Raw genomic sequence first — 15,173 nt, 5'->3', positions numbered from 1 at the left:
CAATAGAGGAGGCGGATTCGGGTCACAGCGTGTCACCTTCAGGTCGTCACCCCACCCTTCGCTTGGGGCTTATAAAAGGAGCGTGGAGCTGCTCGCTTTCTGCTTCACCCCCTTCTTCTCTGCTCCTCTCGGCTCTGCCCTGGCTGCTCGTCGTTGCCTCTGCCCTGGCTGCTCGTCGTTGCCTCTGCCCTTCGCTGGTTCTTCACTCACGGTTGGTGTGCGACCGAGACATGCTTATTCCAGAGGACCAGTGTGGAGCGCATGTTGCCACAAGCCCCGGCAAAGTGACTAAGCCGGAGATAATGCGCCAACTCTCAAGGTGGGATGCTCCAGCGGAGCGTCCCATGGAGGTACACGCTACACTGGCAGACCTCTGCACAACTCGGTTTAGGGATCTTTCGCCTCACACATCTTCTCTCCTCTCTTTCTCTTTCTAGCCTTCTATCTCATCCCCTTTGGAGGCACAAAAGAGCATCATTATTGACTCGCAATCCCATTTTCCTCTAGCACGACACTGCACCTCCCCCCCCCCCATGTTGCACTACACCACACATCCCACTCCCACACCTTAGACACCAGTAGGTCTCCCTCCTACCTCTCCCTAAGCATACTGGGTTGCGTTGGTTGGCCGATCGGGTCAGATATTGCGAAGCCGTTTGTCCTCATCTGCTCTCTTTCTTTCTGACTATGTAATCTTCCGTGTGTGTGTGTGTGTGTGTGTGTGTGTGTGTGTGTGTGTGTGTGTGTGTGTGTGTGTGTGTGTGTGTGAGATGGCACCTGTCGTAGCTTAAATTAAGATTGTAGAAGATATTACAGGATAAGTCTGCTCTGTGTCTGCTTTTGTATATTGCTTGTCTTTTGCACAAATTCCTTGCTATCCTCTGCTGTACATACTGTATGAATTAACCCAATTCACTGTGCCACATAACTTTCCTCGCTTGAGTGTAAATAAATACTTGTATAGAAACGTTCCCAGCTCGTTTTCGTCTTTTCCAGCATGGTTCGTATCCTAACCTAGCCGGGACGTTATTCCCCAACGATCTGTTTTCTAGCCAGTACGTCCTTGGCAGTTACGCTCAGCTGCATCTGATAAGGTGATCCGGTTAGAACAAGGCGTACCGAGGGCGTGTCCCCCGGTAATTCAACCATGTGACCTTTTGGTAAACGGTATCAGACGGAGGACACAACGTCACGTGGTCGAGTTATTGGCGTTCACGGTTGATTAGCGACCCGCCGCGTCACTAAGTTATTCGTGTGCGACGGCCTGCGATTCCGGAGAATCAGGTGGGAACTCGAGGTAGCTTCCCCCCTCGTGGTCTTCTCGCCCACGACCCTGGGTCCGCAACAGTATTAAATGCAATGTAGCCAAATGATTAATTAATTTGAAGTGATCGACAATTTGTTCAGGAATGAAACAGGGAAGGAACCACAAGAAGGACCAATTATACAATATATACTTGAAATTTATTACGCAGTTTCAGTTCCCAATATAAAGGACAATTCTCCAGGCAATACACAAGCCATATACATTATACATACATGATTAAACGCAATTTTCAATGGAATTAAAATTGAAACGTTAAACTGAAACACAAAAAACACACAAGGACACCAAACTAGATATTTATGATCACAAAGCGATTGCCAAGGGTAAGCCTCCCCCAGCACCCACGATCCGATGGGCATATTATTTTTCAGAGCACCATGACCTTGACCTTCAACATGTAGGGATAAAGTGTAAATTAAGAAAATGTGTTCCTGTCTTCAATCTATCCATAAAACTCAACATCATGAAAATTGGAGGAAAATTATTCAAGTTATGATGAAAAATGGGGGGGGGCGGGTTGCTAATTCGGTCACAATATGAAAAAGGTAGGTCAAGGACATGAATCAACATCAACTTCAATGCATGTCCACTATTCTAATACAAAAACATATTAGAAGGTCAAGCAATCTTTAAGTTTAGAACTGCAATGGCAAAATCAAGCCATGACAAGAAAACAAACAAACAAAAAAAAAACACCTTATGTTTTTTTTCAGATTTCCATTTGACCTTGGCCTTTAAAATGGAGGGGAATTATGTAAATTAAGCATAAATACACCTCACTCTGGGGTATCTCGATGATCCAGAGAGGGCAATTATGTTCCGATCTTAGTCGAGTTTTCATGAAAAAAAACTAAAAAAAACTTAAAATGTCCATTTTTTAAAGTCATGACCTAATTATCGACAAGGGTATAAAAAGGTCAACCCCGCAAGCAATGTATTCCCATTAATGATACAAAATTCCATTCCAAAAGTCCCAGCCAGCTCTGAGATGGCACGGAAATTGGCAGCAAAAAAAAAAAACCTAAATGGTGGTTTAGTATCCCTCGAGGTTTAAGAAACTGAGTTACCATTGAAAAATTGGGGCACTAATTGTAGAAACCATCCCTGCAACAGCTATGAGCTTCCCCTAATTCCATAGAGGAAAGCTTTCAAAAAACAAATAACAAAAGGAAGTCAGCAATTTTTTTTGAAAGAGTCACTTTTGACACAAATATAAAACCTCCAAGCCAACCAAGTATGATGTGTCTGGGCAGAACGAAAAATGTGCAAGCTCACAATTCCATCGTACTGAGCAGTAACCACAGTTCAGCCTCCAGCTGAAATTCCCAGCCGCATAGTTGCCTGCACAAGCTGGGTCAACAGAGAGCAGGGAGTCGCAACTCCACCGCAGCAGCCACGAGTTCCAGGAATCACCAAATAGCAGGAACAATATCCTGGTTCTTGAGTTCTGCCTCATGGTTCCTTAACCATGACTGGCTCTGGCTCGTCACTGGCAACCTTCAATGCCATGACAGTCTCTGGGGTCCTTTGTCTCTGTTTGCCACCTCCTCCCTCCTATGAGCTATCTTTTCAACACAAGTTTGACTGGAATAGGAAAGGGTGGGCTGATTCAGCGACAGTCTATGGGACACCTTCACATAGTTCTGCACCCCACACGCATCCTGCTGCTACTGCAATTACCTCTGCTCCAAGCCACATCCACCAGGTTGAGACTTATCGAGATCACATCTCCTGTCTATGCAGTCTGGTCCAAACGTCCACATCCTATCCTGTCCCTGCACAGTTATAGTTGATGTTCAAAACCTTGGCTCTGAAGCGCTTCATGGATATCGACGATACACAGTACATGCAAGTGAATTATAAAAGGATACAGATGCTGATATATGTCACGTTAATGCCAAGAATAGGATTAATAATAATAATTTTTTTTTTTAAACAAGCAGATTAAAAGATGAAGTTAATAGGTTATGGATAATGTATAAACATGATGGGCCAAATGACCTCAAAAACATGGCAGAAAACATGATTACATGATAATGAGCTTTATGACAACCTTTTAAAGCAAATGGTCATGAGATGGATTACACACATTTTATACAATTAAATTAATATAAATACAACACCAGAGCGAAGTCGATGACACCATCGCAAACCCCACACTCCTCACCTCAAGCAAAGTTGAAAGATGGCAAAAAGTTCCACCAGGAATGGCCCATGGTATCAAATTTCTAAACAGATTCCCCCCCTCCCCCGTTACCCTGAGTCCCCACCTTCTGGGGCATGAATCGGGGGTCAAATCCAAAAAAAATCGTTCCATATTACATGCACCCCCCCCCCCATGTTAATTGCACATACGTTTCATTAAAAAAAAAGTGTCCGTAATTGCAATGTTTGGCACTTGATCTTTTGACCCCACCCCAGGCAGTGGGACTACTCTACATGAGACTACTCCTACACCTTCTTGCCCCGTTGTGATCATAACTATCTGTTTGGTGAATTTCTGCACAACCGTTTATGAGGATAGACAGACGGACAGAGCAAGAGACAGAGTCAGAAAGAGACAGAGCTGATTCCAATATCCCCCTGTTTTTTTACCAAAATGTATGGGGATAACTAATAAGTTTGAAAGATTTTTGGTTCACGAAAAAATATTTTCACGAAAAAAATAAGTGACCACTATATTCATTATTGTTGTGTGTGTGTGTCTGTCTGTCTGTCTGTCTCTGTCCCGAGCATAGCTCCGTGTGTTTTGATCCGATCCTGATAAAATTTTGGTGGGAGGTTTATATCATGATCTAGTTGTGTTTTCCTGAGAATGGGCATGGTGCGCCCATTATGGGTGGAGCCATGCCCAAAAAACATGTGTTTTAGGGGGTAGCAGATTTCAATTTACATCTTCTCCTCGGGGGTTTGTCGAATCTGGCAGGGTTTCAGTATTTTGTTAGCCCAATGGCACCTGCATAGCCCCACGGAGCTCGATTTTTCATTTTCATCCCAAGATCAAGGTCACAAGGTCACGAACTTAGAAAATTGCGAATTGTGTTTTTAGGGGGTAGCCGATTTCAATTTGCATCTTCTCCAAGGGGGTTTGTCGAATCTGGCAGGGTTTCGGTGTTTGGTTAGCCCAATGACACCTGCATAGCCCCACGGAGCTCGATTTTTCATTTTCATCCCAAGGTCAAGGTTACAAGGTCAGGAACTTAGAAAATTGCGAATTTTGACATAAAAATCCATCTTCTCCGAGGGATTTGTCGAATCTGGCAGTGGTTTCGGTATTTGGTTAGCCCAATGGCACCTGCATAGCCCCACAGAGCTCAATTTTTCATTTTCATCCCAAGGTCAAGGTCACAAGGTCACGAACTTAGACAATTTCGAATTTTGACATAAAAATCATACGACCGCCCAAACTTTGAGAGCGAGGATGACAATATTTTTTATGCATAATCTTGAGGTCATTCCCCACCTAAAGTCTTGAAACCATTTTGCTCTATCCCGAACACCTTGCCCATGGCGCCCCCTTCAAGTTTGTTTTTACGCTGATTTCATCAAAGTCTGGATAATCCGAGGAGTGTGAAATGCCATATAGCCTATATGACGTTATATTGTTCCTGGAATGTTCCAGAGGAAGTTTTGCACCAAAGGTCATAATCCTTGACCTTTGACCTTTAAAGTTCACAAAGGTCAAATTTTCAAAGTTGTGGGAATCGAACCGGAGTTTTGACCTTCTTCGACGAACTAACTCCAATAGGCTATAGCACGTATCCCGTTTCCTTATTTTAATGTCCACAACATTGTTTTGTGACCTTTAAAGGTTATGCAAAGGTCAAATTTTTAAAGTTGTCGAACGAAACCGGGTTTTCGACATTTTGCAGCTAATAACCTGTCACTCGTACCACATCACGTTGATAATTTTTAAAACTTCGTCAAACATTATCACATTGTCTCATCCTTGACTTCTGAAACAATCAACATCGTCAAATACCGCTCGTGAACCATCGTCGTCTTCAGACTTGTTTTTTTTTTTTTACTAGAAATGATGTTTCCTTGCAATAAATTATTTTAAATAATGGGGATTACATCATGACATGCAATGCAAATACATTGGTAGACAACAGTGTTCTTGGACATTAATTACAAGGATATTAGTAGATAATAGACAAACACACATGGTGTAAGGGATTTGAACCCGAGTTTACCACATCATAAGCCAGGGGTTCCGATAGAAATGCAATCCATCAATACAATTTGTACAAGAGTAACGACCCCTTTCCCCTCACTTTGTCTCACCTTAAATTAGACGACAGCATAAAGACACTTCAGAAAATTTAACTTCAGCCACAGTTTAATGAATGAGTGAAAACAAAGCCATGCACAGCTATGCAATAAATTAATTTGATAAATAACTCCAAGGAAGTTGGACAAAGGAGAAGGCCATTTGGCCCATCATGCCTTGGCTTCACCAATACTACATTCACTCCATCTGTCACATGCTTTACTTCATTTCACTGGTGGGGAGGGAAGGGGAGGAAGAGAACAGTGGGGCAGGGCATTAAGAACATCAAAGCGTTTTTTTTTTCTTCCAATGAGGGTGAGGGGGGAGTATATAGGGAGGGAGTATATATGTAGTTCTAGGGTGATGTATGTATGTGTATTGACAACATATTGTCCTTTTGATGAAACTCTCTAACAGACATTATAATCACTACACATGCATACAATCTATACCTAAGGTACCTACTAGTCCTGTCAAGATGCATTCGGTACCGATAAAATTACAGTTTCAAACTACATCCTGTTTATCCTGCCACTACCTCTCCAAAGAGGCCATTCCATGCATTAACTACTCCCTGAGTGAAAGACCCCTGCCTTACAACCATCCCAAGTCTACTGTTCTTTACGTACTATCCATTCTGCTTGAAAACTTTTCTGCATCTATTGAAACTATACCCTTAATTATCTTTAACATCTCCATCAGATCCCCTTGTAATTGCCTCCTGACTAATGTACAAGTCATGCTCCTTCAGCTGCTCCACATAGCTAAATCTAGCTAGCCATGGAATCAATCTCTCAGCACTCTACACTGAACCCTCTTTATGGAAGAATAAGAACCAGGATTTTAATTTTATTACAACATAGCTCCACCATGAGCATAAAATTTATAACCCGAACAGCACTTGGTAGAGAGCATACCTCCGCCAAGTTGAACAGTTTATGTTTTGTATCCCACTGATAGGTCGGATCTTGATTCAAACCTGAACCAGTCGCATTGGCTTGTTTTTATCACCAACCCAACTCATCAACGAAGTTTCGTCGTATAATCCATCTACAGCTTTTTGAAATATCGTGCCAGATATCATTTTTGGCCCCATCTTTCAATGGTGAAGAATCACCGAAAAAATTTTTTTATCATATCTGGATCCAGATCGTCACCAAAATTTAATCAATTCATCCGAATCCACAAAATTTCATCGAATCCATTCATAACATTGAGATATCCTGCTTACAGACAAACAAGCAGACAAACAAACAAAAACAGACAGGGATGAAAACATAACCTCCGTCCACCTTTGGTGGGGGGTAAATACTGTACAAGCAAAACAAAGAAAAATTACAATCTCACACAAAACCGTGTAGATTTATTTATTTGTCGCTGTTTTATGTTGTAGTTTATCAAAGAAGAAAGCATACATTTGTAAATGACTGGAAGCAACATATTTCCCAGTTAAACTGAACTCTTAAATTGAGAAAATATGTCCACCACCCATTTGGCTTATGGGATAAATTAAAGCGGATCCCGATTGTGGCATGGTGTGACCAATTTGGTGGTCATGTGATCACAATGTTTTCATTACCAGGGGCGGGTATCTGCTGAGTACGATGGTAGCTCATGGCGAAACCCTGAACAGCAGATAGACGGCTGTGAGAGTTTTGCACAGCAGCGGATCATTTCGTTGATGGCACGATGACAACGATCTTGCTGGAAGTTATTCTCTGTAAAAGAGATCAGTACTTCGACATTCAACTTGCTAAAATGTTCACAGAAAAAAAAACACAAACCACATTTGTTTAAATGAATGAAAATTTAAAATCTCAGAACAATGCCTGATCATTATCAAACGTTTTCACATGCAGAAGCACATCATTAAACAACAAATCCAACCTTTCAAAATGGATAAGAGTCCATTAATGTGATTAAACAGTTGAAACAGCCAAGTCCTTTTAGCGTCAAAGGCTCAATGAAGAGCCTATGGTTCTGTCCTCATGCTAACCACATCAGATTAATGGTGTGACAAGTGCTGTTACCCAAGTTTTAGATGTGACAGCATTACAGTACAAGCATGAAAGGCATACATAATTTAAAAATACATTGTTTTTAACACACATACAAGTATCAAGGGTCATGGAGGAGCAGAAAAATAGTGGAGCAAAAAGGTCAACAGACAGAAAATGGGGGGAATGGGAAACAGGAGGACAAGAATGTACTGATGCATCACAGTATGAAACATACCCATCAGAGATGGGGAATCCTCCGCCATTGAAAAAGGTCATACATATTCCAGATAATGAGGGAGGTGAATTGGAAACAAGACACCATTTGGTCATCATGTCTTTCGAGCTATACAGCAAAAAGTGTAAACAAGCCGGTAGGCGACGAGGGATCCGCTAGGATCGAAGTGCTGGATACGATGGTTTCCATTCTGACCGATCCACCGACGAAGATTCATTGCCAAGACTTATTGGTTCACATACAATTGTTCCTCTGCCTGGCAAGATTTTTCCTATTGCGTGTTTTGCCAACTGGCACTCCTCATAAAAAATGGCGTTAAATAGACACCCTATTTTTGAAGGACTACCATTTGAAAAATAATCGGTTTGCTGGTTTATGCTGTGGAGCCTCGCGTTGCAGGCAGACACACACACACACACACACACACACACACACACACACACACACACACACACACACACACACACCGATAAACTTCTCTCAATGCTCTTGTTTGACCACACCTCCTGAGCCACACAATATTTTTCATAAGCCACGCACACTTTACATAAGCCACGCCCACTTTCTTACACCACTCCCACTTTTCATCAACCACGTACAGTTTCCCTAAGCTCCGCCAACTTTCCTAAGCCTCTCATAAAAAATGACGGTAAATAGACACCCGATTTTTGAAGGACTACCATTTGAAAAATAAAACCTCAATCAAAAATCAGCTCGAGTAAAATTTTCTAAATATCTCGAAGTGTTTAATTCAGAAGTCTCGTTTCTCCACATTCAAAACTGAAGGACAAGTTTTGAAAATACTATACATGGTTTTTCGGCCGCTGCACAGCAACGGGTGGTTGCGAGGAAACAAAATTCAAACGCGCACATTCCCAACAAATACTGCACATGTTGGCAAAGTTTAATCAAAATTGGTTCGCTGGTTCGTGCTGTGGAGCCTCACGTTGCAGACACACACACACAGACAGACAGACGGAAAACCCGACAATAAGGGATATCTCGAATATATAGCGAATCCAATAAAATGTGTCTATTTTTGTTGACATTACCTCAGATGACAGCAAGCAGAGTGGACGTCAGAAGAACACGAAACGAAACAAAACGTAACGTGAAAAGAGAGAAGAGAGAAGAGAGGAGAGAGGAGAGAGGAGAGAGGAGAGAGGAGAGAGGAGAGAGGAGAGAGGAGAGAGGAGAGAGGAGAGAGGAGAGAGGAGAGAGGAGAGAGGAGAGAGGAGAGAGGAGAGAGGCGAGAGGAGAGAGGAGAGAGGAGAGAGGAGAGAGGAGAGAGGAGAGAGGAGAGAGGAGAGAGGATAACCATAAACAGAACAACAGATGTTCAGGGAGATACGAACCAGACCGTGGGTAGCGCGAGAAGACTTCCTGGTCAGTTGTTTTTGCTGAACCTGGCGGTGTAGCGGACGATAACATAACAGGGGTGTAGAAATATTTTTAAAAGATGTTTTTCAAATTCCACATAACTTGATTTATACCATATTATTAGAAATCCACAAAGACAGAAATGCCGGTGATTCCATTTATTTTGGATCCTTTTCACTTTGGTCAATAATGTTTGGATTGAGGAGAGATCGAAGGTGGAACGACGGTGTAGTTCCTTACAAACACTGTATACACACATTAAATGACGGTAAATAGACACCCTATTTTTGAAGGACTACCATTTGAAAAATAAAACCTAAATCAAAAATCGGCTCGAGTAAAATTTTCTAAATATCTCGAAGTGTTTAATTCCGAAGTCTCGTTTCTCCACATTAAAACAGTAGGACAAGTATTGAAAATAGTGAAAGTGCGGTTTTTCGGCTGCTGCATAGCAATGCATGGTTGCTTCGCAACGAAACTCAAATGCGCACATTCCCAGTTCAAATGGCACCTGTTCGCCAAGTTTCATCGAAATCAGTTTGTGATGTGGAGCCTCGCGTTGCGCGCGCACGCACGCACGCACGCACGCACGCACGCACGCACGCACACACGCACACACGCACACGCGCACACGCGCACACACACACACACACGCACACACACACACACACACACACACACACACACACACACACACACACACACACACACACACACACACACACACACGGAAAACCCGACAATAAGGGATATCTAGCGAATCCAATAAAAATTTAGGCCCCATTTCGCGATAATGTCATTTTTCAAGATGGCTGCCTGGCGGCCATATTTAATGTTCGACATGGCCGAAATTCAATACCAACCTACTTCGTTCCGTTACCAACATTTCCAGCAAGTTTCATCAGAAAAGAAAAAAATTAGAGCCTATATCGCGATAACGTCGTTTTTTTCAACATGGCTGCCTGGAGGCCATATTGGATGTCCGAGCGGGCCGAAACCATGTTGGAAAAAGTTCCCCAGGGGTGAGGAACGTAGTAACCAAAAATAATTGAAATCAGATAAGCGGTTTTCCATTTATTACAAAAAACTTTTTTTCAAGATGGCCATCCCAGTTGGCCATCATGGATCCGGCCATGCCCAAAATCAATAGGGTTCTTCCTTTTCAGGTGGTACATGTGTGACCCAAATTTCAAATCAATATGGCGAACAGTTTATGAGTTATCGCACTCACAGCTATAAATGTTGATGCCAGTCAGACGGACGGACGGACGACCTGGGTGACAACAATATCCCCCTTCCGCCATGCGGTGGGGGATAAAAACCAGAGAGTTGGTGTCAAAGCCCAATGCTCGCCTGTTTATACATTTATCGTTTTTAAAAGACTAGTCTAATAATATTTTTTTATAAAGCATTGCAGTGAAGTCTGATCCAAATAATTTTAAAGCAATATATGTATTTGTATATTGTAATCAGTAAAAAAGTGTGGTAGATAAAAACATTAGAAAGGAAATAACTTGCACCAAAAACTTTAACATTTTCACGCTCAACCTGATGCTGGGGGTATCGCTATAGCTCTCTGTTCTTCGAACAGGCGAGCTAAAAAATGACTTGGAATTGAAAGGGAAACAGGATCTCTGAGGTTGTTGTAAAGGATAGAAATGGAAAAGAGAGAGAGAGAGTGAGCAAGAGAGCGAGAGAGCGAGAGAGAGGACACGAGAAAGTGGTGAACAGTGCACTCAAGGTTTTGGATGGGTGGGAGGGTGGGGAACAAACATACCAATAAACAAACCAGTGTGACCACTCCTTGGCTTTTTTCACAAGATCTTGGCTATTCGTTGTTCCCCTTGGTGTCTTCGTTTTCTATAGGTTTTCTTGGCGTATAGGTTTTCTATTATCATCGCTTTTCCGAAACCTTGTGAATTCTTGGCTTTTTTCATTGGCTCACCTTGGCATTTATGAAAATGAGACAACAGATTCAGGAAGAGAGTTTCACATGTGAAAGAAGAGGGGGAGGTATAAATGTAGTTTAGAAGGAAGTTTAGAAAGGGACAGGAAAACGGTTGCTCAATGAATGCATGCGGTGTGGACTGGCAGAGACTGGGTAAAAAGAGGCAAGAGAATGGAAGCAACACCAGTATAGAGTCGGTGAAAAACTGCAAAGCCACCAACCTAACTTGATTGAGAAAGAAACAGTGTCAAGGGAGATATGATAGGAAACAGCAGGACCAGTCCATTGAGGGAGCCATATACTGTGACACTTCAGGTGAAGGCATAGTGCATCGTTAAGGCCCGGTCACACCTTAACGTTTTAGCCAACGTATGCCGATTTTTGAATTTTTTTTCTAAAACGCTGGCACACGTTGAATACGTTATGGGTAAGTTTTGATAACATTGAGAGCACGCTGAAAAACACTGCCATACGTCGTTGTACGCTGGCTTTAAACGTTGTACTTTTTGGTTGTCCTCAAATTTTTTCATGCTTGAAATTTCACGACGTATGCCGGCGTATGACTCACACGTTCCGCTACGCTGGCCACAGGTTGTATGCACGGTCTGCGATCGTTGACAGACGTCAACACATGCTACTTGTAAGTTAATCATAAGTTGAGACACGCCGAGGTAATGTTTAGCGTACCCGAAACTTATTTCTAACCTATGGTTAACGTGTTGTTGGCACATTACGCGATCGTTGCCACACATCGACAGACGTTACTTTTAAGTTACTCATAGGCTGAAAGACGTCGGTATAATGGATCGTCCTTGCGTCAGCGTCCACGGCCACGGCCAGGACACTTATTTGCAGCATTCTTCAAACTTTTCTTGGGCATTACGAGGATGTTCACACTTCGATGTCTAGCTTGGCTATGATTCCAATTGTCCATCGGCAGCGTCTATTTAAAATAGTCGAGTTTGAGCGTTTTAACACGTTCAGAAGAAACGCTTCAAATTTCAAAACCCCAGCATCAAAAAACAAAGGCGAGTGACAGCAATTTAAATCGTTCATTGTAAACAATGAAAATAGTTGAGTGGTACCGTTTAAAAGTCGTTGAGTGTCAAAAAAATCCAATTGTTGAGCGCAAGCATCTACTTTCAATAGTGGAGATGCAGCCGTTTAAATCGTTGAGTTTATCATTTAAATCGTTAAATCGTTAAACGCAAGGACGATCCATCATAACCCACACCCTCCCCCTCACACTCACCTACTACTGCCAACATGAACAAACTACTACTAATACTAATACTAATACTGATACTGTTACTGCTGACATGGACATCGACTCAAGAAGGACTCGAAAACACTGTTGGGTTCCCCTTTTATGAACACCATTTTTATATACCAATTCCCAAAACCGCTGGGAACACGTCTTTATATGGCAGTTGTAAGCTAGAAACACGTTAATTTTTTTTTTTTTTTGTCGACCGGAAGACGTCATTGGAATACGCCTACATACGTCGATGTGTGTTGGGACTACGTAAAGAATTGGTTCAAAGCACGTCAAACATAAGTTAGAAATAAGTTTCGCGTAAAAAAGACATTACCGCGACGCGTTTCGACTTATGAGTAGCTTATAAGTAGCCTTTGTGGACGTGTGTAAGCGTCCACATATCGTGTGTACAACCTATCCCCATCGCATGCGGAACGTGTGTCATACGCCGAGTACGTCGTAAAATTTTGAACATGTTTAAAATTTCTTGACGTACTCTACTTACTACGACGTATGATAGCGTACTTTAGCGTTGTACTCACGTATACCAAACTTACTCATACCGTATTTGACGTGCCCCAACGTTTTAGACACATTTTTCTTCGGTCGGCATACGCTGGCAAGATCACCAAGGTGTGACCGCGATGTTGACACTTCCATTTCTACGGCAGTTATGATTCAAATCGTTGTGCGTCAGCCTTTTAATAGGCTACGTCACGACATCGTCGGCGATTCGTGCAACGCGCTATGCCAAAGTTAGACTATCGTTGGGCATCGGTTGTGTAGGCCGACAACAGGTTCAGCATTCGTTGGTATAAGTTATCTATAACACAACGAAACGTTCTCTGTCCGTTACCAATGCGTTATGCATAAGACCAAGTCGCTATGAATACGTCTGAATCTTTAAAAAAAAAACATCAAAAGTGCAACGTAAGCCAGCGTTTTAGATACATTTTAATACGTTGCCATCGCTGGCTAAAACGTCAAGGTGTGACCGGGCCTTTTGAAGCTGAGGACGTTTCAAGATGAAGAAGAATCGGACTTGGCCCTGCAGAGAATTCTGAGGTGTCAGTTAGCTTTGGAAGCAAGCTTGGAGATATGATCTTCCCAAGAAAGGTGATAGCTAATGATGAGGTGAGGAGCTCCAGAGTGTACGGAATCTCTCCCAGAAGCTGATGGCGGAAATAAAGTGGAAGATTTGCCAGACAATCCTTATAGAGGGGTAAAGTGAGAGCATGGATTAAAATAATGTTCCAAGTAGATGATCAGTTGCTTATTTTCTCAAGTTTATCAGAAAGGGATGCTGCTGCAGCAGCCTGCCTGGCAGAGAGGTGGGGAACGGTCCTACACAGAGTGGAGTCATATGCAACGCGATACAATGGATTTTCAAGAGTTCATTGATATACACCAAGAACAGCATCTATCCCAGAATGCTTTCTTGAGACAATGGCCTGCAGAGGTAGACGATGGGAAAGAAAACACACCAAAAGAAACCCACTGATTATTGACAAAGATTCTTGCAAGAGGAAATGATCTGAGGAGCCAAAGGGAGCTGATAAAGACGATTTAATTAATTTTTTTAGTTAGGTGGAAAAAAAAAATTGGCGAACATTTGCTTTCACGTCAGCATTCCTGTTTTTACCTACATAGGTTCAATTTTATGAGTATCATTTTCAGAAAATTAAAACAAAATCTGATACACATCAAAAGGATTTCAAATTTGGTTTGATGGAACACTTTATGGCAGGTCACATGAACAGAGCCATGTACAAAGGTGTCCTGTGTATCACATACAGGACAGACATCGGGCAGCCTATTTAAGGGCCATGTTGATTTCCTGAAGTACATCACTCTTGTGAAAAGCCAACCACTTTCATAATGGATAAGAAAATCCGCTGGACAGCTGCAGCATTTAACATATTCTTCAATGCTGTCAAGTCACATGCACTGGACAGTCACTGGAACTTCTTGGCCTTACGATCTGGCATAAACTCTCATGGGAGAATAATATCACTAAACTGACATCAAAGGCAAGATGCCATCTCCAGAGAGCTAAAGCATTCCCGAGCTCACCGCAGTGTACGAGGCTTTCAGATGGAGCACTATGGAATACGGATTCCTGCTCTGGGCTGGTGATCCTGCTTTCCTCCTTGCTCCTCTTGAGGCAGATGAAAACAAGGCATTCCACACTATTGGAATCTCAAGACAGGCGGTGCATTCCCAGGGACGGTCACTCTCCCACTGGCGGCAAGTCGGTGTGCTCTATTTTATAACAGCTTACACTTGGTCTTGCTCCTCTCGACCTTTCTTACCTTTGCCCTCCCCAAACCATCCCAAGTCGCACACATTCTTCAAGAAACCCTTGCCTGCTCATCATCCCCAAGTCCAGACTGGTTGCCCATCTGCATTCATTAATCTCCTGATTCTCGCGATTGTGGAATCATATACCTGGATCTGTCGTCTCATCTTCTTCACTTCATTCTTTCAAATGCACTACCCATCACCATCTCATGTGCTCATCCATGGACATCCATGATCTCTTCTAGACATGTAGATTCTCTCTCACATCGATACCAGAAACAGAAATGTTTAAGACAGATACAAGCCATTTCACATACTCATCACTTTGAACCTGATGTCAACCAAATACTCCTTGACAGCCTCAAAAATAAGGAAATTTCATGGTGGCATTTCTGGAAGACAGGGTTGGTTTAGCATGACCAATGCAAACTGACTCCTTATCAAACTAAAG

The 15,173-nt window shown here is 42.4% G+C and overlaps 1 long non-coding RNA gene across 8 annotated transcripts in view; it reads right to left on the bottom strand.

Annotated features, from left to right (window-relative positions):
- Positions 1–1,442: 1,442 nt before the first annotated feature.
- LOC147024464 (uncharacterized) overlaps positions 1,443–15,173 on the bottom strand; it is a 213,082-nt gene continuing 199,351 nt past the window's right edge. For all 8 annotated transcript variants that reach the window (XR_015059045.1, XR_015059043.1, XR_015059038.1 and 5 more), the window contains 2 exons: positions 7,180–7,318; positions 1,443–5,832 (listed from right to left, as the gene is read on the bottom strand). This is a non-coding gene — a long non-coding RNA (uncharacterized LOC147024464). The remainder of the gene's footprint in view (positions 5,833–7,179; positions 7,319–15,173) is intronic.

The sequence above is a fragment of the Eptatretus burgeri genome, chromosome 6, assembly GCF_056783735.1.
Source record: "Eptatretus burgeri isolate ZD-2024b chromosome 6, Ebu_testis_v1, whole genome shotgun sequence".
NCBI lineage: Eukaryota > Metazoa > Chordata > Myxini > Myxiniformes > Myxinidae > Eptatretus > Eptatretus burgeri.
Note: the sequence above shows the minus strand (reverse complement) of the source record. Positions and strands in the feature narration are given on the sequence as shown.